Consider the following 26,108-nt stretch of genomic DNA (forward strand, 5'->3'; position numbering starts at 1 on the left):
GTTGGCTGCGCTCGCGGGGGAGGAAGAGGGTTCCCATCCAGAACAGGTCTCCGGACGACGGTGCACCTGGCCCCACGGTGGGCGCCAAATGTCGGGTGGTTGGTGCGACATATGCCAATGGGTGGCTTATCATTGTGGGTGCCAATAAGACGTCGCCGGTGCCCGGAAACTGGATGAGGCGTAGACATGCACGCCGGCGGATCTTACCCAGGTTCGGGGCTCTCCGAGGAGATAACACCCCTAGTCCTGCTCTGCGGGGTCTCCGCATGATCACTAGATCGGGAAAAGTAGCTACAATCGCTCCTAGAGCTGTTGGGTTCAAGGGAGAAGAAGAACAAGCCTAGCTCTCACTTCTCTCTCTCTATGGTGTGTGTGCTATGCTCAGAAGCCAACCCTTTGCATGGGTGCCCCGGGGGGTTTATATAGGCCTACCCCCCGGGGGTACAATTGTAATCCGGCTGGGCACTGGTCCCAGCCGTCAGTGTCTACGCTCGCCGGCTTCTCCGCCGGCTATTGGGGCCCGCCGACCAGTGGGTCCCGCCGGCTGCTGGCCTCTTGGTCGACAAGCCGGCCCCACCGCCTAGGATCTTGTCGGCGTTTGCTTACTGTAGCCTCACCCCTGATGATGAGGGCTTCGTTGAGGTAATCGTGGCTACAGTGGGCCGCCTCGAGGGCCCTCACTGTAGCCTTACCTCGTCTTGTCTCCTTAATGTGGCGCATGCTTTGAGGGAGGGGGTAGCCGGCTTCTGGGGGCCGGCTACGCCCTTGGCCGACTGGGGGAGGCCGGGCCGCCTCCGCGCCTCTCTCTAGCTGAAGGGACCCGCCGCCCGTGGGCCGTACGGGCGTCCGTCATGGATGACGTTGAGGCTAGCATGGCTACAGTGCCGAGCCGGACGGGAGATGGCCGTCCCGTACGGCCTCCTGTGGCCATGCCTGCCTCGGGCTTCGGGGGTAGTGGGCTGCACTGTGGCCACACCCGTCTTGTCACCGTTATGTGGCGTAGCTTTGGTGGTTGCGGTCTTGGCCGGCTTCTAGGAGTCAGCGCTTCTTCGAGGCCGGCTTCCTGGAGTCGGCCACCCCGCGGTTATCCCGGGGGGAGGTTGCTGAGGCTGGGCCGCCTTCCGTGAGTCGGCTTCAGAGGTAGCCGGCCAAGGGAGGTGGTCCAATGCTTGGAGTGCTTGAAGGCCCAAAGGCCTGATAATTTTTTAGAAGAACCAGGGGCAGTCGGTTAGGCTACCCGTGGCCATTTCCTCCGACAACCACGATCTTCACCAATACCTCCGCCATCTTCACCAACATCTCCATCACCTTCCCCCATCTATATTCAGCGGTCCACTCTCCCGCAACCCTCTGTACCCTATACTTGAACATGGTGCTTTATGCTTCATATTATCATCCAATGATGTGTTGCCATCCTATGATGTCTGAGTAGATTTTCGTTGTCCTATTGCTGATTGATGAATTGCTCTGATTGGTTTAATTTGCTTGTGGTTATGTTGCTGTCCTTTGGTGCCCATCATATGAGCGCGCGCGTGGATCACACCATAGGGTTAGTTGTATGTTGATAGGACTATGTATTGGAGGGCAAGAGTGACAGAAGCTTCAACCTAGCATAGAAATTGATGCATACGGGATTGAAGGGGGACCAATATAACTTAATGCTATGGTTGGGTTTTACCTTAATGAACGTTAGTAGTTGCGGATGCTTGCTAATAGTTCCAATCATAAGTGCATAGAATTCCAAGTCAGGGATGACATGCTAGCAGTGGCCTCTCCCACATAAAACTTGCTATCGGTCTAGTAAAGTAGTCAATTGCTTAGGGACAATTTCGCAACTCCTACCACCACTTTTCCACACTCGCTATATTTACTTTATTGTGTCTTTATATAAATAGCCCCTACTTTTTATTTACGTGCTCTTTATTATCTTGCAAACCTATCCAAAAACACCTATAAAGTACTTCTAGTTTCATACTTGTTCTAGGTAAAGCGAACGTCAAGCGTGCGTAGAGTTGTATCGGTGCTCGATAGAACTTGAGGGAATATTTATTCTACCTTTAGCTCCTCATTGGGTTCGACACTCTTACTTATCGAAAGAGGCTACAATTGATCCCCTATACTTGTGGGTTATCAAGACCTTTTTCTGGCACCGTTGCCGGGGAGTCATAGCATGGGGTGAATATTCTCGTGTGTGCTTGTTTGCTTTATCACTAAGTAATTTTTATTTGCTGTTCTTAGTTGTTCTCTATCTTTAGTTATGTATATGGAACACGAAATACCAAAAAAATTAGTGGTACTTGCTACTCATGGAGATGCGGAACCTCATAAAACCCTCGATGCTGGTTATGTGAAAGATATATGTACTACTTTGATAATCCTGAGAAATCCCCATTCAACTATGTAATGGGAGACATGTTGGATCAACGTGAATACTTTAGGGATTATCGCTTGACTCAGAAAGGGAAGCTATTATGGGATCAAATTCATATATTGAAGTGGTATGCTAGGCAACTATGCTTGAGATATGATTATACTTGTTGCTCTAGGATGAAGGCTCCACACCTCCCCTTTTCATGCAAATTTAATGGTAATGAAACCTTGGCTTCTTATGCTAGAGGTATATATGATTACTATGATGTGGAACAAATAGAAGAATTTGTTGCTTTTATGGGTGCTTATGAAATTGAATCTATGTTCAGAGAGTTTGAAAATCTTTATGATGCTGGTTATCGACCTGAAAATTTAGCTATCCTTAAATATTGCTATGCCAATTATGAATTCAATTCCGATATTGATGCATTTATTGAGAAAGTCTCCGCTGTCCAAGAAGAGACTAATATTTTGCAGGAGTCTATTGATGAAACTGTGAGCTCATTGGATGAAAAAGATGATGAGGAGAGCGAAGAACAAAAGGAGGAAGAGCGGATTAGCTACCCGTACCCACCTTCTAATGAGAGTAACTCTTCAACTCATACATTGTTTCATTTCCCTTCATGCTTACCGAAGGATGGTTGCTATGATGACTGTTATGATCCCGTTGATTCTCTTGAAATATCCCTTTTTGACAATGCTTGCTATGCTTGTGGCCAAGATGCCAATATGAATGATGCTTATGGAGATGAACTTGCTATAGTTCCTTATGTTAAACATGAAATTGTTGCTATTGCACCCACACATGATAGTCCTACTATCTTTTTGAATTCTCCAAACTACACTATATCGGAGAAGTTTGCTCTTATTAAGGATTATATTAATGGGTTGCCTTTTACCATTGCACATGATGATTTTGATAGATATAATATGCATGTTCTTGCTGCTCCTACTTGCAATTATTATGAGAGAGGAACTATATCTCCACCTCTCTATGTTTCCAACATGATAAAATTGCAAGAAAATGTTTATACTATGCATTGGCCTTTACTATGTGTGCATGAATTGTTATTTTATGACATGCCGATGCATAGGAAGAGAGTTAGACTTCGTCATTGCTTGATATATGTTACTTTGTGCTCACTACTAAATTACAAATCATTGTTAATTAAAATTGGCTTTGATATACCTTGGGATCCGGGTGGATCCATTACTTGAGCACTATATGCCTAGCTTAATGGCTTTAAAGAAAGCGCTGCCAGGGAGACAACCCGGAAGTTTTAGAGAGTCATTTATTTCTGTTGAGTGCTTTTATATAGTCTAAAAACAAAAAAATAAAGAGGGGAACCCAAAACTTTTCAAAAAGGAAAGTGAACGTGAGAAAGACAAGCATTGTTGAAGTGGGAGCTAGCCTTGAACTTTGTTCATGCTCACGGAAGCTTTGTGAATCTTGATTACAAAAAAATTTCAACAAAAATAATTATCCCCTTGTAAAATTCCATTGTATTATAAAAATAATGTGCCAAGGTTTGCCTTTAGGATGTTTACAATGCTTGTTGGTTTGTACGGTGCAGGACAGAAACTTTGGCTGTAGTGCGTGATTTTACATTTTCTACTGGAATGCCAAACGGTTCTGATTCTTTTTTCACTGTCTTGCTATACAAATTGTTTATTTTTCCTAATTTTGGTAGAATTTCTGGGGTACCATAATTATAGTGAATGTTCAGATTGCTACAGACTGTTCTGTTTTTGACAGATTCTGTTTTTGATGCATAGTTTGCTTGTTTTGATGAAACTATCAATTTATATCAGTGGATTAAGCCATGGAAAATTTATATTACAGTAGACACAATACAGAAACAAAATATGAATTGGTTTGCAACAGTACTTAGAGTAGTGATTTGCTTTATTATACTAACGGATCTTACCGAGTTTTCTGTTGAAGTTTTGTGTGGATGAAGTGTTTGATCGAGAAGGTCTCGATATGAGGAAAAGGTGGAGAGGCAAGAGCTCAAGCTTGGGTATGACCAAGGCACCCCAAGTAAATATTCAAGGAGACTCAAGCGTCTAAGCTTGGGGATGCCCCATAAGGCATCCCCTCTTTCTTCAACAAGTATCGGTATGTTTTCAGATTCGTTTCGTTCATGCGATATGTGCAAGTCTTGGAGCGTCTTTTGCATTTAGTTTTCACTTTTATTCTATGCACCATGCTGGTATGAGATAGTCCTTGGTTGATTTATAGAATGCTCATCGCACTTCACTTAAATGTTTTGAGTATGGCTTTATAGAATGCTTCATGTGCTTCACTTATATCATTTGAAGTTTGGATTGCCTGTTTCTCTTCACATCGAAAACCGCCATTTGTAGAATGCTCTTTTGCTTCACTTTTAATTGTTAGAGCGTGGGCATATCTTTTGTAGAAATAATTAAACTCTCTTGCTTCACTTATATCTATTTAGAGAGATGACAGGAACTGGTCATTCACATGGTTAGTCATAAAATCCTACATAAAACTTGTAGATCACTGAATATGATATGTTTGATTCCTTGCAATAGTTTTGCAATATAAAGATGCTGATATTAGAGTCATGCTAGTGGGTAGTTGTGAATTGTAGAAATACTTGTGTTGGAGTTTTTGATTCCCGTAGCATGCACGTATGGTGAACCGTTATGTAATGAAGTTGGAGCATGAGGTATTTATTGATTGTCTTCCTTATGAGTGGCGGTCGGGGACGAGCGATGGTCTTTTCCTACCAATCTATCCCCCTAGGAGCATGCGTAGTAGTACTTTGCTTCGAGGGCTAATAAACTTTTGCAATAAGTATATGAGTTCTTTATGACTAATGTGAGTCCATGGATTATACGCACTCTCACCCTTCCATCATTGCTAGCCTCTTCGGTACCGTGCATTGCCCTTTCTCTCCTCGAGAGTTGGTGCGAACTTCGCCGGTGCATCCAAACCCCGTGATACGATACGCTCTATCACACATAAGCCTCCTTATATCTTCCTCAAAACAGCCATCATACCTACCTATCATGGCATTTCCATAGCCATTCCGAGATATATTGCCATGCAACTTTCATCATCATCATATACATGAGTTGAGCATTTATTGTCATATTGCTTTGCATGATCGTAAGATAGCTAGCATGATGTTTTCATGACTTGTCCGTTTTTTTGATGTCATTGCTATGCTAGATCATTGCACATCCCGGTACACCGCCGGAGGCATTCATATAGAGTCATATCTTTGTTCTAGTATCGAGTTGTAATATTGAGTTGTAAGTAAATAGAAGTGTGATGATCATCATTAATACAGCATTGTCCCAAAAAAAGGCCAAAGAAGCCTAAATAAAAAAAAGGGACCAAAGAAGCCCGCAAAAAAAGGGACACTGCTACTATCCTCTTTTTCCCCACTTGTGCTTCAAAGTAGCACCATGTTCTTAATATAGAGAGTCTCTTGAGTTATCACTTTCAAATACTAGTGGGAATTTTCATTATAGAACTTGGCTTGTATATTCCAACGATGGGCTTCCTCAAAATGCCCTAGGTCTTCGTGAGCAACAAAGTTGGATGCACACCCACTTAGTTTCTTTTGTTGAGCTTTCATACACTTATAGCTCTAGTGCATCCGTTGCATGGCAATCCCTACTCCTCGCATTGACATCAATTGATGGGCATCTCCATAGCCCGTTGATTAGCCGCGTCGATGTGAGACTTTCTCCTTTTTTGTCTTCTCCACATAACCCCCATCATCATATTCTATTCCACCTATAGTTCTATGTCCATGGCTTGCGCTCATGTATTGCGTGAGGGTTGAAAAAGCTGAAGCGCGTTAAAAAGTATGAACCAATTGCTTGGCTTGTCATCGGGGTTGTGCATGATGTGAATATTTTGTGTGGTGAAGATGGAGCATAGCCAGACTATATGATTTTGTAGGGATAACTTTCTTTGTCCATGTTATTTTGAAAAGACATGATTGCTTTATTAGTACACTCGAAGTATTATTATTTTTATGTCAAATGATAGACTATTGCCTTCAATCAGTCGTGTCTTAATATTCATGCCATGATTAGACATATGATCAAGATTATGCTAGGTAGCATTCCACATCAAAAATTATATTTTTTATCGTTTACCTACTCGAGGACGAGCAGGAATTAAGCTTGGGGATGCTGATACGTCTCTCTCGTATCTATAATTTTTGATTGTTCCATGCCAATGTTATACAACTTTCATATACTTTTTGGCAACTTTTTATACTATTTTTGGGACTAACATATTGATCCAGTGCCCAGTGCCAGTTCCTGTTTGTGGCATGTTTTATGTTTCGCAGAAACCCCATATCAAACGGAGTCCAAACGGGATAAAAACGGATGGAGAATATTTTTTGAATATTTGGAGAATATTGGAAGAAGAATCAACACAAGACGGTGCCCGAGGTGGCCACGAGGAAGGGGGGAGCGCCTGCCCACCTGGGCGCGCCCCTGACCCTCGTGGGCCACCCGTAAGGCGGTTGACGCTCTTCTTTTGTCGCAAGAAAGCTAATTTTCGGAGAAAAATCTGGGCAAAAGTTTCAATCCAATCGGAGTTACGGATCTACATATATATACGAAACAGTGAAAGGGCAGAGGACAAGAACGCAGAAATAGAGAGAGACAGAGAGACAAATCCAATCTCGGAGGGGCTCTCGCCCCTCCCATGCCATGGGAGCCAAGGACCAGAGGGGAAACCCTTCTCCCATCTAGGGAGGAGCTCAAGGAAGAAGAAGAAGAAGGGGGGCTCTCTCCCCCTTGCTTCCGGTGGCGCCGGAACGCCGCCGGGGCCATCATCATCACCACGATCTTCACCAACACCTCCGCCATCTTCACCAACATCTCCATCACCTTCCCCCATCTATATTCAGCGGTCCACTCTCCCGCAACCCGCTGTACCCTCTACTTGAACATGGTGCTTTATGCTTCATATTATCATCCAATGATGTGTTGCCATCCTATGATGTCTGAGTAGATTTTTGTTGTCCTATTGGTGATTGATGAATTGCTATGATTGGTTTAATTTGCTTGTGGTTATGTTGCTGTCCTTTGGTGCCCATCATATGAGCGCGCGCGTGGATCACACCATAGGGTTAGTTGTATGTTGATAGGACTATGTATTGGAGGGCAAGAGTGACAGAAGCTCAACCTAGCATAGAAATTGATGCATACGGGATTGAAGGGGGACCAATATAACTTAATGCTATGGTTGGGTTTTACCTTAATGAACGTTAGTAGTTGCGGATGCTTGCTAATAGTTCCAATCATAAGTGCATAGAATTCCAAGTCAGGGATGACATGCTAGCAGTGGCCTCTCCCACATAAAACTTGCTATCGGTCTAGTAAAGTAGTCCATTGCTTAGGGACAATTTCGCAACTCCTACCACCACTTTTAAAGACTCGCTATATTAACTTTATTGTGTCTTTATATAAACAGCCCCTACTTTTTATTTACGTGCTCTTTATTATCTTGCAAACATATCCAAAAACACCTATAAAGTACTTCTAGTTTCATTCTTGTTCTAGGTAAAGCGAACATCAAGCGTGCGTAGAGTTGTATGGTTGGTCGATAGAACTTGAGGGAATATTTAGTCTACCTTTAGCTCCTCGTTGGGTTCAACACTCTTACTTATCGAAAGAGGCTACAATTGAGCCCCTATACTTGTGGGTTATCAGGTATTAATATGCATTAAGGATCTGAACATATGATCTTCCACCGAATAAACCAACTAGCATCAACTACAAGGAGTAATCAAAACTACTAGCAACCCCCAGGTACCAATCTAAGGTTTTGAGACAAAGATTGGATACAAGAGATGAACTAGGGTTTGAGAGGAGATAGTGCTGGTGAAGATGTTGATGGAGATTGACCCCCTCCCGATGAGAGGATCGATGGTGATGACGATGGTGACGCTTTCCCCCTCCCGGAGGGATGTTTACCCAGCAGAACAGCTCCATCGGAGCCCTAGATTGGTTCCGCCAAGGTTCCGCCTCGAGACGGCGGCGCTTCGTACCGAAAGCTTGCTTCTGATTTTTTCAAGGGTGAAAGACACCATATAGCCAAAGATGGGCACCGGAGGCCTGCCAGGGGGCCCATGAGACAGGGGGCGCGCCCAAGGGGGTAGGGCCCGCCCCCCACCCTCATGGATGGTGGGTGGCCCCCCTCTGGTACTTTCTTCGCTCAGTATTTTTTATTAATTCCAAAAATAACTTACGTGGAGTTTCAGGACTTTTGGAGTTGTGCAGAATAGGTCTCTAATATTTGCTCCTTTTCCAGCCCAGAATTCCAGCTGCCGGCATTCTCCCTCTTCGTGTAAACCTTGTAAAATAAGAGAGAAAAGGCATAAGTATTGTCACATAATGTGTAATAACAGCCCATAATGCAATAAATATCAATATCAAAGCATGATGCAAAATGGACGTATCATATCTCTGGGCCCTCTTGGTAATGCACATCACTATTAGCCTTGCAAGCAATGTGACTAATGAGTTAGTTGCGTGATGATACATTACGGAATGAGTAAAGAGACTTTCCGGTAACGAGATTGAACTAGGTATGAGGATACCGACGATCGAATCTCGGGCAAGTAACATACCGATGACAAAGGGAACAACGTATGTTGTTATGCGGTTTCACTGATAAAGATCTTCATAGAATATGTAGGAGCCAATATGAGCATCCAGGTTCCGCTATTGGTTATTCACAGGAGATGTGTCTCGGTCATGTCTACATAGTTCTTGAACCCGTAGGGTCAGCACGCTTAACGTTCGATGACGATTTGTATTGTGAGTTATGTGATTTGATAACCAAAGTTTGTTCGGAGTCCCAGATGAGATCACGGACATGACGACGAGTCTCGAAATGGTCGAGAGGTAAATATTCATATATTGGAAGGCTATATTCGGACACCGGAAGTGTTCCGGATGATACCGGGTCACCGGAAGGGGTTCTGGGCAACCCCCGGCAAAGATATGGGATTAATGGGCCAAGTAAGGGAACAGACCAGCCCACAAGGGGCTGGTGGCCCCCCCCCCTATAGGGCCAGCCACGTGGGGAGAAAGGGAAAGGAGAGGAGGAAAAAGGAAAGTATGAAGTAGGACTCCTACTTCCTTCTCCTCCCCCCTCCTTCCTTTCCCCCTTGTCCAAATATGGTAGGAGGGGGGCCGAATGGGACTAGGGGCCCAAGTAGGATTCCTCCTACTTGGGCGCGCCATAGGCTGCCTCCCTCCCTCACCCTCCTTTATATACGTGGGGAGGGCACCCCTACAACACACAACAATTGTTCCTAGCCGTATGCGGCGCCCCCCTCCACAGTTAACACCTCGGTCATATCATCGTAGTGCTTAGGCGAAGCCCTGCACCGGTAACTTCATCATCACCGTCACCACGTCGTCGTGCTGACGAAACTCTCCTTCGGCCTCAACTGGATCAAGAGTACGAGGGACGTCATCGAGCTGAACGTGTGCTAAACACAGAGGTGCCGTACGTTCGGTGCTAGGATCTATCGGATCGTGAAGACGTACGACTACATCAACCGCGTTGATAAAACGCATCTGCATTCGGTCTACGAGGGTACGTGGACACACTCTCCCCTCTCGTTGCTATGCATCTCCTAGATAGATCTTGCGTGATCGTAGGAATTTTTTTGAAACTAATGCGTTCCCCAACAGTGGCATCCGAGCCAGGTCTATGCGTAGATGTTATATGCATGAGTAGAACACGAAGAGTTGTGGGCGATAATAGTCATACTGCTTACCAGCATGTCATACTTTGATTCGGCGGTATTGTTGGATGAAGCGGCCCAGACCGACATTACATGACCGCGTTTATGAGACTGGTTATACCGACGTGCTTCGCACATAGGTGGCTAGTGGGTATCTGTTTCTCCAACTTTAGTTGAATCGAGTGTGACTATGCCCGGTCCTTGTTGAAGGTTAAAACAACACACTTGACGAAAAATCGTTGTGTTTTCGATCCGTAGGTAAGAACGGTTCTTGCTAAGCCCGTAGCAGCCACGTAAAACTTGCAACAACAAAGTACAGGACGTCTAACCTGTTTTTGCAGGGCATGTTGTGATGTGATATGGTCAAGATGTGATGATATATAATTTGTTGTATGAGATGATCATGTTTTGTAAAAGTTATCGGCAACTGGCAGGAGCCTTATGGTTGTCGCTTTATTGTATGAAATGCTATCGCCATGTAATTGCTTTACTTTATCACTAAGCGGTAGCGATAGAAGTAGAAGCAATAGTTGGCGAGATGACAACGATGCTTTGATGGAGATCAAGGTGTCAAGACGGTTACGATGGTGATCATGACGGTGCTTTGGAGATGGAGATCAAAGGCACAAGATGATGATGGCCATATCATATCACTTATATTGATTGCATGTGATGTTTATCCTTTATGCATCTTATTTTGCTTAGTACGGCGGTAGCATTATAGGATGATCCCTTAATAAATTTCAAGGTACAAGTGTTCTCCCTGAGTATGCACCGTTGCGACAGTTCGTCGTGCCGATACACCACGTGATGATCGGGTGTGATAAGCTCTACGTTCACATACAACGGGTGCAAGCTAGTTTTGCGCATGCGGAATACTCGAGTTAAACTTGACGAGCCTAGCATATGCAGATATGGCCTCGGAACACTAAGACCGAAAGGTCGAGCGTGAATCATATAGTAGATATGATCAACATAGTGATGTTCACCATAGAAAACTACTCCATCTCACGTGATGATCGGACATGGTTTAGTTGATTTGGATCACGTGAACATTTAGATGACTAGAGGGATGTCTATCTAAGTGGGGGTTCTAAGTAATATGATTAATTGAACTTTAATTTATCATGAACTTAGTCCTGATAGTATTTTCATATCTATGGTTTAGATCAATAGCTCGCGTATAGCTCCCCTGTTTTATTTTTGATATGTTCCTAGAGAATACTAAGTTGAAAGATGATAGTAGCAATGATACAGACTGGATCCATGATCTAAGGATTATCCTCATTGCTGCACAGAAGAATTATGTCCTTGATGCACCGCTAGGTGACAGGCCTATTGCAGGACTATATGCAAACATTATGAACGTTTGGCAAGCTCGATATGATGACTACTTGAAAGTTTAGTGCACCATGCTTTATGGCTTGAAACCGGGATTTCAAAACGTTTTGAACATCATGGAGCATATAAGATGTTCCAAGAGTTGAAATTAGTATTTCAGACTCATGCCCGTGTCAATAGGTATGAGACCTCTGATAGTACTTTGCCTACAAGATGGAGGAGAATAGCTCAACAAGTGAGCATGTGCTCAGATTGTCTGGGTACTACAATCGCTTGAATCAACTGGGAGTTAATCTTCCAGATAATATAGTGATTGATAGTGTTCTCTAGTCACTATCACCAAGCTAATAGAACTTCGTGATGAACTATAATATGCAAGGGATGATGAAAACGATTCCCGAGCTCTTTGCGATGCTGAAATCGGCGAAGGTGGAAATCAAGAAAAAGCATCAAGTATTGATGGTTGACAAGACCACTAGTTTCAAGTAAAAGGGCATAGGGATAGAAAGGGAACTTCAAGAAGAATGGCAAGCAAGTTGCCACTCCCATGAAGAAGCTCAAAGCTAGACCTAAGCCTGAAACTGAGTGCTTCTACTACAAAGGGAATGTACACTAGAAGCGGAACTACCCCAAATATTTGGCGGATAAGAAGGATGGCAAAGTGAACAAAGGTATATTTGATATACAGATTATTGTTGTGTACTTTACTAGTGTTCATAGCAACCCCTGGGTATTTGATACCAGTTCAGTTGCTAAGATTAGTAACTCGAAACGGGAGTTGCAAAATGAACTGAGACTAGTTAAGGGTGAAGTGACGATGTGTGTTGGAAGTGGTTCCAAGATTGATTTGATCATCATCGCACACTCCCTATACTTTCGGGATTAGTGTTGAAACCTAAATAAATGTTATTTGGTGTTTGCGTTGAGCATGAATATGATTTGATCATGTTTATTGCAATACGATTATTCATTTAAAGTCAGATATTAATTGTTGTTCTATTTACATGAATAAAACCCTCTATGGTCATACACCCAATGAAAATAGTTTGTTCGATCTCGATCGTAGTAATACACATATTCATAATATTGAAGCCAAAAGATGCAAAGTTAATAATGATAGTGCAACTTATTTGTGGCACTGCCATTTAGGTCATATCGGTATAAAGCGCATTAAGAAACTCCATGCTGATGGGCTTTTGGAATCACTTGATTATGAATCCCCTGGTGCTTGCGAACTGTGCCTCATGGGCAAGATGACTAAAACTCCATTCTCCGGAACAATGGAACGAGCTACTGACTTATTGGAAATAATACATACCGATGTATATGGTCCAATGAGTATTGAGGCTCGTGGTGGGTATCGTTATTTTCTTACATTCACAGATGACTTGAGCAGTTATGGTTATATCTACTTAATGAAGCATAAGTCTGAAACATTTGAAAAGTTCAAAGAATTTCATAGTGAAGTGGAAAATCATCGTAACAGGAAAATAAACTTTCTACGATCTGAATCTGGAGGTGAATATTTGAGTTACGAGTTTGGTCTTCATTTGAAACAATGTGGAATAGTTTCACAACTCACGCCACCTGGAACACCATAGCATAATGGTGTGTCCGAACGTCGTAACCGTACTTTATTGGATATGGTGCGATCTATGATGTCTCTTACCTATTTACCATTATCGTTTTGGGGTTATGCATTAGAGACAGCTGCATTCACGTTAAATAGGGCACCATCTAAATCCGTTGAGGCCACACCGTATGAATTGTGGTTTAGCAAGAAACCTAAGCTGTCGTTTCTTAAAGTATGGGGCTACGATGCTTATGTGAAAAAGCTTCAACCTGATAAGCTCGAACCCAAGTCAGAAAAATGTGTCTTCATAGGATACCCAAAGGAGACTGTTGGGTACACCTTCTATCACAGATCCGAAGGCAAGATATTCGTTGCTGAGAATGGGTCCTTTCTAGAGAAGGAGTTTCTCTCGAAAGAAGTGAGTGGGAGGAAAGTAGAACTTGATGAGGTAATTGTACCTTCTCTCGAATTGGAAAGTAGCTCATCACTGAAATCAATTCCAGTGATGCCTACATGAATTAGTGAGGAAGTTAATGATGATGATCATGAAACTTCAGATCAAGTTACTACTGAACCTCGTAGGTCAACTAGAGTACGATCCGCACCAGAGTGGTACGGTAATCCTGTTTTGGAAGTCATTTTATAGACCATGATGAACCTACGAACTATGAGGAAGTGATGATGAACCCAGATTCCGCGAAATGGCTTGAGGCCATAAAATATGAGATGGGATCCATGTATGAGAACAAAGTATGGACTTTGATTGACTTTCCCGATGATCGGCAAGCCAGTAAGAATAAATGGATCTTCAAGAGGAAGACGGACGCTGATAGTAGTGTTACTATCTACAAAGCTCGAATTGTCACAAAAAGTTTTTGACAAGTTCAAGGTGTTCACTACGATAATATTTTCTCACTCGTAGTGATGCTTAAGTCTGTCCGAATCATGTTAGCAATTGCCACATTTGATGAAATCTGGCAAATGGATGTCAAAACTGCATTCCTTAATGGGTTTCTTAAAGAAGAGTTGTATATGATACAACAAGAAGGTTTTGCCAGTCCTAAAGGTGCTAACAAAGTGTGCAAGCATCTCGGAGTTCGAATATACGCTTTGATGAGTTGATCAAAGCATATAGATTTATACAGACTTGCGGTGAAGCCTGTATTTACAAGAATGTGAGTGGGAGCACTACATTTTTCTGATAAGTATATGTGAAAGACATATTGTTGATCGGAAATGATGTAGAATTTTCTGGAAAGCATAAAGGAGTGTTTCAAAGGAGTTTTTCAAAGAAAGACCTCGGTAAAGCTGCTTACATATTGAGCATCAAGATCTATAAGAGACAGATCAAAACGCTTGATAAGTTTTTTCAATGAGTACATACCTTGACAAGATTTTGATGTAGTTCAAAATGGAACAATCAAAGAAGGAGTTCTTGCCTGTATTGCAAGGTCTGAAGTTGAGTAAGAGTCAAAGCCCGACCATGACAAAAGATGGAGAGATAATGAAAGTCATTCCCTATGCCTCAGCCATAGGTTCTATAAAGTATGCCATGCTATGTACCAAACCTATTGTATACCCTACCCCGAGTTTGGCAAGGGAGTACAATAGTGATCTAGGAGTAGATCACTGGACAGCGGTCAAAATTATCCTTAGAGAACTAAGGAAATATTTCTCGGTTATGGAGGTAATAAAGAGTTTGTCGTAAAGAGTTACGTCGATGCAAGCTTTGACACCGATCTAGATGACTCTGAGTCTCGATCTAGATACATATTGAAAATGGGAGCAATTAGCTAGAGTAGCTCCATGCAAAGCAGTGTAGACATAGAAATTTGCAAAATACATACGGATCTGAATGTTGCGGTCCCGTAGACTACAATTTATCTCACAAGCAAAACATGATCACACCTTAGTGCTCTTGGGTGTTAATCACATAGCGATGTGAACTAGATTATTGACTCTAGTAAACCCTTTGAGTGTTGGTCACATGGTGATGTGAACTATGTGTGTTAATCACATGGTGATGTGAACTATTGGTGTTAAATCACATGGCGATGTGAACTAGATTATTAACTCTAGTGCAAGTGGGAGACTGAAGGAAATGTGCCCTAGAGGCAATAATAAAGTTATTATTTATTTCCTTATTTCATGATAAATGTTTATTATTCATGCTAGAATGTATTAACCGGAAACTTAGTACATGTGTGAATACATAGACAAAACATAAGTGCCCCTAGTATGCCTCTACTTGACTAGCTCGTTTATCAAAGATGGTTATGTTTCCTAACCATAGACATGTGTTGTCCTTTGATGAACGGGGTCACATCATTAGGAGAATGATGTGATGGAAAAGACCCATCTGTTTGCTTAGCATTATGATCGTTAAGTTTTATTGCTATTGCTTTCTTCATGACTTATACATGTTCCTCTAATTATGAGATTATGCAACTCCTGAATACCGAAGGAACACCTTGTGTGCTATCAAATGTAACTGGGTGATTATAAAGATGCTCTACAGGTGTCTCCGAGGTGTTTGTTGGGTTGGCATAGATCGAGATTTGGATTTGTCACTCCGTGTATCGGAGATGTATCTCTGGGCCCTCTCGGTAATGCACATCACTATAAGCCTTGCAAGCAATGTGACTAATGAGTTAGTTGCGGGATGATGCATTACGGAACGAGTAAAGAGACTTGTCGGTAACGAGATTGAACTAGGTATGAGGATACCGACGATCGAATCTCGGGCAAGTAACATACCGATGAAAAGGGAACAACGTATGTTGTTATGCGGTTTGACCGATAAAGATCTTCATAGAATATGTAGGAGCCAATATGAGCATCCAGGTTCCGTTGTTGGTTATTGACCGGAGATGTGTCTCGGTCATGTCTACATAGTTCTCGAACCCGTAGGGTCCGCACGCTTAACGTTCGATGACGATTTGTATTATGAGTTATGTGATTTGATGACCGAATTTTGTTCGGAGTCCCGGATGAGATGAAGGACATGATGAGGAGTCTCGAAATGGTCAAGAGGTAAATATTCATATATTGGAAGGCTATATTCGGAGACCGGAAGTGTTCCGGGTGATACCGGGTCACCGGAAGGGGTTCCGGGCAACCCCCGGCAAAGATATGGGCTTAATGGGCCAAGTAAGGGAACACACCAGCCCACAAGGGGCTGGGGCGCCCCCTATAGGGCCAGCCACGTGGGGAGAAAGGGAAAGGAGAGGAGGAAAAGGAAAGTATGAAGTAGGACTCCTACTTCCTTCTCCTCCCCCTCCTTCCTTTCCCCCTTGTCCAAATATGGTAGGAAGGGAGGCCGAATTGGACTAGGGGCCCAAGTAGGATTCCTCCTACTTGGGCGCGCCCTAGGCTGCCTCCCTCCCTCTCCCTCCTTTATATACATGGGGAGGGCACCCCTAGAACACACATCAATTGTTGCTAGCCGTATGCGGCGCCCCCCTCCACAGTTAACACCTTGGTCATATCGTCGTAGTGCTTAGGCGAAGCCCTGCGCCGGTAACTTCATCATCACCGTCACCACGCCGTCGTGCTGACGAAACTCTCCTTCGGCCTCAGCTGGATCAAGAGTACAAGGGACGTCATCGAGCTGAACATGTGCTGAACACGGAGGTGCCGTACGTTCGGTGCTAGGATCGGTCGGATCGTGAAGACCGCGTTGATAAAACACTTCCGCTTTCGGTCTACGAGGGTACTGTGACGCCCCCGATTCAATCGTACACTAACCATACACGCAAACATGTACGATCAAGATCAGGGACTCACGGGAAGATATCACAACACAACTCTAAAAATAAAATAAGTCATACAAGCATCATAATACAAGCCAGGGGACTCGAGGGCTCGAATACAAGTGCTCGATCATAGACGAGTCAACGGAAGCAACAATATCTGAGTACAAACATAAGTTAAACAAGTTGCCATAAGATAGCTAGCACAAACTGGGATACAGATCGAAAGAGGCGCAGGCCTCCTGCCTGGGATCCTCCTAAACTACTCCTGGTCGTCGTGAGCGGCCTGCACGTAGTAGTAGGCATCTCCAGTGTAGGAGGAGTCGTCGTCGACGTTGGCGTCTAGCTCCTGGGCTCCAGCATCTGGTTGCGACAACCAGGAAGAAATGGAAAGGGGGGAAAGGGGGAGAAAAGCAACCGCGAGTACTCATCGAAAGTACTCGCAAGCAAGGATCTACACTACTTATGCATGGGTATCTGTGTAAGGGGGCAATATCGATGGACTGAACTGCAGAATGCCAGAATAAGAGGGGGATAGCTAATCCTATCGGAGACTACGCTTCTAGCAGCCTCCATCTTGCAGCATGTAGAAGAGAGTAGATGGTAAGTTCACCAAGTAGCATCGCATAGCATAATCCTACCCGGCGATCCTCCCCTCGTCGCCCTGTGTGAGAGCGATCACCGGGTTATATCTGGCACTTGGAAGGGTGTGTTTTATTAAGTATCCGGTTCTAGTAGTCATAAGGTCAAGGTACAACTCCGGGTCATCCTGTTCACGAAGATCACGGCTATTCGAATAGATAAACTTCCCTGCAGGGGTGCACCACATTACCCAACACGCTCGATCCCATTTGGTCGGACACACTTTCCTGAGTCATGCCCGGCCTCGGAATATCAACACATCGCAGCCCTACCTAGGCACAACAGAGAGGTCAGCACGCCGGCCAAAATCCTATGGCGCAGGGGTCTGGGCCCATCGCCCATTGCACACCTGCGCGTTGCGAGGGCGGCCGAAAGCAGACCTAGCCTCCCTAATACAAGAGCAGGCGTTCCAGTCCGATGCGGCGCGTGCCGCTCAGTTGCTGACATCACAAAGGCTTCGGCTGATACCGCGACGTCGAGTGCCCATAACTGTTCCCGCGTAGTTGGTTAGTGCGTATAGGCCAGTGGCCAGACTCAGATCAAATACCAAGATCTCGTTAAGCGTGTTAATTAAAGTATCCGCGAACGCCGACCAGGGCCAGGCCCACCTCTCTCCTAGGTGGTCTCAACCTGCCCTGTCGCTCCGCCACAAAGTAACAGTCGAGGGCCGTCGGGAACCCAGGCCCACCTCTACCGGGATGGAGCCACCTGCCCCTTCAGCCCCCATCTTCGAACAGTATCATAAGTAATGTAACAGTATAAAGTATATAGCATATGCCCGTGATCACCTCCCGAAGTGATCACGGCCAAGTAGTATAGCATGGCAGACGGACAAGAGTGTAGGGCCACTGATGGAATACTAGCATCATATACTAAGCATTTAGGATTGCAGGCAAGGGTAACAACTGTAGCAACAATAACAGGCTATGCAGCAGAATAGGATTAAGTGAAAGCAGTAACATGCTACACTACTCTAATGCAAGCAGTAGAGAGAAGGAATAGGCGATATCTGGTGATCAAGGCGGGGGCTTGCCTGGAAGCTCAGCCGAGAAGGAGGGGTCGTCAACACCGTAGTCGTACTGGGTAGCAGCGGCGTCGGTCTCGGTGTCTAACGAGAGAAGAGGGGGGAGAAACAATAAATATAATGCAAACATAAGCAGGACGGTGCATGACATGACAATGAGCGGTGCTAGATGTGCCCCAACGCGGTAGTAGGTGATACCGGCAAAGGGGGAAAACATCCGGGAAAGTATTCCCGGTGTTTCGCGTTTTTTGGATAGATGAACCGGAGGGGGAAAGTTGTGAGTTTGCTATGCTAGGGATGTGTGGCGGACGAACGGGTTGCGTATCCGGATTCGTCTCGTCGTTCTGAGCAACTTTCATGTACAAAGTTTTTCCATCCGAGCTACGGTTTATTTACTATTAATTTTTAAAGTTTTAAAATATTCTAGAATCATTATTAATTCGAATTTAAATAGCTAAATGCTAGGTGCACCCAGCTCTGCGTACACAGAAGTGTACCAGAGGCTGATAGGTGGGCCAGGGGGTCCCAGTTGACCAGTCAACGTTTGCCTGGTCAACAGGGGGTGGGGGGCCCCTGTCATTGACTGTTACATTAACTAACTAGTTAATTTAGTCTAACTAGGTTATTAGGGTAATAGATTTTAATTAATTTAATTAATTAATTAATATTTTCATTTATTTATTTTAAATTCTTTTTTGTATATCCTCTTTTTTTTAAACGTTCTAAGGGTGGGGCCCCTGTGTCACAGGCAAGGGGGGTCCTAGCGGGCATGGGCGCGCGGGCTAACGGGCATGGGGGTGCCAGGGCAGAGCCCCGTGAGCACGCGAGCGCCGGTGCGGTGACCCAGGGGCGCCGCGGCTGATGAGGCCGGGCGGGCGACGGCAGCAGCTCAGGCGAGCCGGCGCAAGAGGCGAGGCCCGTAGCAGGGGGGCCACGGGAGGCCGGAGTAGACGCGGCAGCGGCGGTGGGTCGAACGCGCACAGTGCGGGGAGGCGCTGTCCGAAGAGGACATGAATAGCGGCAGGGGCCCGGCTGGCGCAGGGTGCGGCGATAGCGGGCATGCGAGGCCAGGGCGCGATGGACGTGCGGCAAGGGAGCCCAGGGGTGCGGCCGACGCAGGATTGGTTGCGGCCAGGGGAGAACGGGGGTTTGCGTGCAGGGCTAGCAGGACGCGACGGGAGCGCTCGCGGCGTGCGCGGTCAGGGTGTGGCCTGGCCGGAGTGAGTACGACAGGGGCGCAGCAGAGCAGAGAAGGGGGAGAGGAAGTCAAGGCTCACCGAGCCCTGTAGTTGAGCGAGGTGGGCTCGGGGAGGAGTCGAGGTCGGTCGCCGGCGACGTAGCTGCGGCGAGGTAGCATCGGGCGGCGGCCGGTGTCGAGCGGCGACGGGGTCGGGGCGCGGCGTTGGGGCGGCCTTGGTCGATCCGGCCATGGAGCTAGACGGCAGGGATGAGGAGGCAACGGCAACGACGGTGGGGCGTGGCGACGTGGTTCCGGCGGCGGCGGCTGGTCGATGCCCCAGATCCAATCGGGGGGCAGAGGAGGGGAGAGGTGGATCGAGGGAGTGGGGGAAGTGGGGCGACCGGTGGGTTAGGGTTTCGGTAGTGGGGGGGTTAAAGGAGTGGAGATGGGCCAGTCTGGCATGTGGTTGGGCCGAGTTGGGCCAGAATTGCCCAGCGAGTGGGGGGTCCCCCCCCTGTTTTACCTTTTCTCTTTATTTATTTTCCTCTTTTCTGTTTTAATTCATTTTAAAATATTTAGGCCTTCTGTAAAAGCATGGTTCCTTCATCATAAATACCTATGCATTAATTGGCACACTACGAACATTTTAGTTTTAATATTTGAAACCTTTTGATGTTTGCCGGATTTTGAATTTCAATCAGTTTCGAACTAACGCGAGATTAGCAACAGTAATTGAAGTGACGTGGCATCATTAGCAGAGGCTTGCTGTAGCTTAATTATCCGGGCATCACTGGTACGTGGACACACTCTCCCCTCTCGTTGCAATGCATCTCCTAGATAGATCTTGCGTGATAGTAGGAATTTTTTTGAAATTGCTGCGTTCCCCAACAGTGTTACTATCTACAAAGGTCGACTTGTCACGAAAGGTTTTCGACAAGTTCAAGGTGTTGACTACGATGATATTTTCTCACTCGTAGCGATGCTTAAGTTTGTCCGAATCATGTTAGCAATTGCCGCATTTTATGAAATCTGGCAAATGGATAACAAAATTGCATTCCTTAATGGATTTATTAAAGAAGAGTTGTATATGATGCAACCAGAAGGTTTTTTCAACCCTAAAGGTGCTAACAAAATATGCAAGCTCCAGCGATCCATCTATGGGCTGGTGCAAGCATCTCGGAGTTGGAATATACGCTTTGATGAGTTGATCAAAACATATAGTTTTATACAGACTTGCGGTGAAGCCTGTATTTACAAGAAAGTGAGTGGGAGCACTACCGCCTTTCTGATGAGTATATGTGAATGACATATTGTTGATCGGAAATGATGTAGAATTTTCTGGAATGCATAAATGAGTATTTGAAAGGAGTTTTTTCGAAGAAAGACCTTAGTGAAGCTGCTTACATATTGGGCATCAAGATCTATAGAGATAGATCAAGACGCTTGATAAGATTTTTCAATAAGTACATACCTTGACAAGATTTTGAACTAGATCAAAATGGAACAGTCAAAGAAGGAGTTCTTGCCTATATTGCAAGGTGTAAAGTTGAGTAAGACTCAAAACCCGACCACGGCAGAAAATAGAAAAAAAAGAATGAAAAGCATTCCCTATGCCTCAGCCATAGGTTCTATAAAGTATGCTATGATGTATACCAGACCTATTGTGTACCTTGCCATGAGTTTGGCAAGGGAGTACGATAGTGATCCAGGAGTGGATCACTGGACAGCGATCAAAGTTATCCTTATTACCTAAGAGGACTAAGGAAATATTTCTCGGTTATGGAGGTGATAAAGAGTTCATCGTAAAGAGTTACGTCGATGCAAGCTTTTACACGGATCCGGATGACTCCGAGTCACAATCTTGATACATATTAAAAGTGGGAACAATTAGCTAGAGTAGCTCCATGCAGAGCATTGTAGACATAGAAAATCTGCAAAATACATAAGGCTCTGAATGTGACAGACCTGTTGACTAAACTTCTCTCACAAATAAAACATGATCACACCTTAGTACTCTTTGGGTGTTAATCACATAGCGATGTGAACAAGATTATTGACTCTAGTAAACCCTTTTGGTGTTAGTCACATGCCGATGTGAACTAATCACATAAAGATGTGAACAAGATTATTGACTCCAGTGCAAGTGGGAGACTGAAGGAAATATGCCCTAGAGGCAATAATAAAGTTGTTATTCATATTTCCTTATATCATGATAAATGTTTATTATTCATGCTAGAATTGTATTAACTGGAAACTTAGTACATGTGTGAATACATAGACAAAACAGAGTGTCCCTAGTATGCATCTACTTGACTAGCTCGTTGATCAAAGATGGCTATGTTTCCTGACCATAGACATGTGTTGTCATTTGATGAACGGGATCACATCATTAGAGGATGACGTGATGGACAAGACCCATCCGTTAGCTTAGCATAATGATCATTTAGTTTTATTGCTATTGCTTTCTTCATGACTTATACATGTTCCTCTGACTATGAGATTATGCAACTCCCGAATACCGGAGGAACAACTTGTGTGCTATCAAACATCACAACGTAACTGGGTGATTATAAAGATGCTCTACAGGTGTCTCCAAAGGTGTTTGTTGAGTTGGCACACATCAAGATTAGGATTTGTCACTCCGTGTATCGGAGAGGTATCTCTGGGCCCTCTCGGTAATGCACATCACTATAAGCCTTGCAAGCAATGTGACTAATGAGTTAGTTGCTGGATGATGCATTACGGAACGAGTAAAGAGACTTGCCTAGTAACAAGATTGAACTAAGTATGATGATACCGACGATCGAATCTCGGGCAAGTAACATACCGATGACAAAGGGAATAACGTATGTTGTTATGCGGTTTGACCGATAAAGATCTTCGCAGAATATGTAGGAGCCAATATGAGCATCCAGGTTCCGCTATTGGTTATTGACCGGGAATGTGTCTTGGTCATGTTTACATAGTTCTCGAACCCGTAGGGTCCGCAGGCTTAACGTTCGATGACGATTTGTATTATGAGTTTTTTGTTTTGATGACCGAAGTTTGTTCGGAGTCCCGGATGAGATCATAGACATGACGAGGAGTCTCGAAATGGTCGAGAGGTAAAGATTCATATATTGTAAGGTTATATACGGACATCGGAATGGTTCCGATAAGGTTCGGGGATTTATCGGAGTAGCGGGAGGCTATCGGAACCTCCGGGGAAGTTAATGGGCCTTATTGGGCTTTAGTGCATAGAGGGAAGAAGGGCCACAAGGTGGCGCGTGCCTCCCCCCTGCCCAAACTGAATTGGACAAGGGGTGGGGGCGCGGCCCCCCACTTTTCCTTCTCCCTCTCCCTTCTTTCCCCTTTCCCCTCTCCGTAAGATGGAAGGAGGGGGCCGAATCCTACTAGGTTTGGAGTCCTAGTAGGACTCCCTCCATGGTGCGCCCCCGTTGGTCGGCCTCCTCCTCCCCCCTCCTTTATATACGTGGGTAGGGGGCACCCCAAAGGACAACAGACAATCTCTTAGCCGTGTGCGGTGCCCCCCTCCACAGTTTAACACCTCGGTCATATCGTCGTAGTGCTTAGGCGAAGCCCTGCGCCGGTAACTTCGTCATCACTGTCGCCACGCCGTCGTGCTGACGGAACTCTCCCTCGACCCTCTACTGGATCAAGATCTCGAGGGGCGTCATCGTGTTGAACGTGCGCTGAACACGGAGGTGTCGTACGTTCGGTACTTGGATCGGTTGGATCGTGAAGACATTCGACTACATCAACCGTGTTACTAAACGCTTCCGCTTTCAGTCTACGAGGGTACGTGGACACACTCTTCCCTCTCATTGCTATGCATCTTCTAGATAGATCTTGCATGATCGTAGGAAATTTTTTGAATTGCTACGCTCCCCAACAGTCATGGATGTGATGCATATATTCATGATCATTGCCTTGGATATCTTCATAACTTTGCGCTTTTCTATCAATTGCTCCACATTAATTTGTTTACCCATCGTATGCGTTCTTTCAAGAGAGAAGCCTCTAGTGAAAACTATGGCCCTCGGGTCTATTTTTATCATATTATTTTCAGATCTATAAAATAAAAAACACAAAAATATCTTGCTACAATTTATTTACCTTTTATACCTATCTATTATACCTATCTCTATCAGATCTCATCCTTGCCAGTAACAGTGAAGGGATTGACAACCCCTTTTTCCTGTTGTGTGCAAGTATTTGTTTGTTTGTGTAGGTGCAACCATTGGGGACTTGTGTGTTCCTCCTACTGGATTGATACCTTGGTTCGTAACTAAGGAAAATACTTATCTCTACTTTGCTGCATCACCATTTCCTCTTCAAGGGAAAATCCAACGCAAGCTCAAGAAGTAGCACCAGCTGATAGTAGCGTCAAAGTAATTTGTGTGACATGTTCAGTGCACCACTAACACTACTGGAAAAAGTCTTATAAGTGGGCTCAAATTAGTGGTGGGTAAAAATGTCGTTGGACAATAGCGGCGGGCAAGAAAAGCTAGCCGCCACTCATAAATTTGTACAAATTTAGCCATGGCATAAAAGAAGCAGTGACAGGCAACAAACTTTAGCCCGCCACTAGTTTGTCATCTACTAGTGGCGGGCGAAAAGTTTGGCTGCCGCAGCAATATTTTTACTAGCCCACATCAAATGTTTCAAAATTTAGCAGTGGTGGGCGCCCAAGGAAGCCTGCCACAGATATAGTAAGTAAGAAATATGGTTGAAAGAAATAATATTTACTAAACATAGAATAATTGAAATGATGTTGAAAAATTGAGTTGTCTTTGGGTGGGGGTGGTTCCCATTTGAAACTTTGATACTTCGTTCAAGAGCGTTCAGTTTGTACACAAAGTGCATCAAGTTTTTGCCGTAATGCTCTCAAATTTTTACAACACCCTACAAGGGTCCTGTGAAGACACCATGCCCTACAAGGGTCCTATGAAGACACCCTTTCCGGACTCTTTTGCACATTATATTGAAAGGAAATGCGTTATGCCCTTTTTAGGGGCCGAGAAATCAAGTAATGCTTCAAAAAATAGCAAACCAACTCAAAAAGTTCTAAATTTTGAGAATTGGACTCCCAATGGTGTGTCTTAAACATATTAAAACTTTGAAGTTGAAATGATGTGGAAAATTTAGATTTGTATGAAAGACGATGATTTCTGTTCGAAACCTAATACTTCACCAGAGAGTGTTTAGTTTGTACATGAAATGCATCTAATTTTTGTGAAAACACTCTCAAATTTTTACCACACCCTTCATGTGTCCTATGAAGATACCGTATGCCAAGTTTCACCCCTTTCCGAGCTCGTTTGCACATTATGTCGAACGAAAATGTGTTTAGTCCTTTTTAGGGGCCAAAAAATCAGTTAATGCTTCAAAAATAGCAAACAACTCATAAAGTTCTAGAATTTGAGGATGGGACTTCCAATGTGAGCATTAAATATAGTAAAAGAATTAAGTCAAAATGAGGTAGAAAAATTGAGTTGTCTGTGGAAGGCGGTGGTTTTCATTTGAAACGCTGATACTTCGTAGGAGAGTGTTCAACTTGTACACGAAGTGCATCAAGTTTTTGTCGTATCGCTCTCAAATACTTACCACACACCCTACAGGGGTCCTATAAAACACTGATACGTCTCCAAAGTATCTATAATTTTTGATTGTTCCATGCTATTATATTATCAATCTTGGATGTTTTATATACATTTACAAGCAATTATATAAAAAATTTTGTGACTAACCTATTAACTTAGTGCCCAGTGTCAGTTGCTATTTTTTGCTTGTTTTTTATTTCTCAGAATATCAGTACCAAAAGAAGTCCAAATGCCACGAAACTTTTTGGAGATTTTTTTCAGGACATAAGAGACCCTGGAAGCTTCATGAGGGGACAAGAAGATGGAGCAGTGGCCCACGAGGCACTAGGGCGCGCCTAGGGGGTAGGGCACGCCCTGGTGGCTCATGGGGCCCACGTGGCTCCGTTTGACCTAACTCCGCCTGTATAAATTCTCTAAATCGGGAAACCAACAGAGGAGTCCACAAAATACTTTTTCCGCTGCCGCAAGTCTCTGTTCTCGTGGGATCCCATTTGGAGGCCTTTTCCGGCACTCTACCGGGGGGAGTCAATCACGGAGGGGCTCTAGATCAACCTTGCTGCCCTTCTGATGATGTGTGAGTAGTTCACCACGGACCTACGAGTCCATAGTCCATAGTTAGTAGCTAGATGGCTTCTTCTCTCTATTTGATCTTCAATACAATGTTATCCTCGATGTTCTTGGAGTCCTATCCGATGTCATGACTTTTTGCGGTGTGTTTGTTGGGATCCGATGAATTGTGAGTTTATGATCAGATTATCCATGAATATTATTTGAGTTTTTTCCAATGTTGACGATATTGTTTATCGTTATCGTCTCGGTAAGCTAGGGATTAGAGATTTATCGGAAAACGGCTGATTAGTCGA

This window comes from Aegilops tauschii, chromosome 3 (genome assembly GCF_002575655.3).
Source record: "Aegilops tauschii subsp. strangulata cultivar AL8/78 chromosome 3, Aet v6.0, whole genome shotgun sequence".
Lineage (NCBI taxonomy): Eukaryota > Viridiplantae > Streptophyta > Magnoliopsida > Poales > Poaceae > Aegilops > Aegilops tauschii.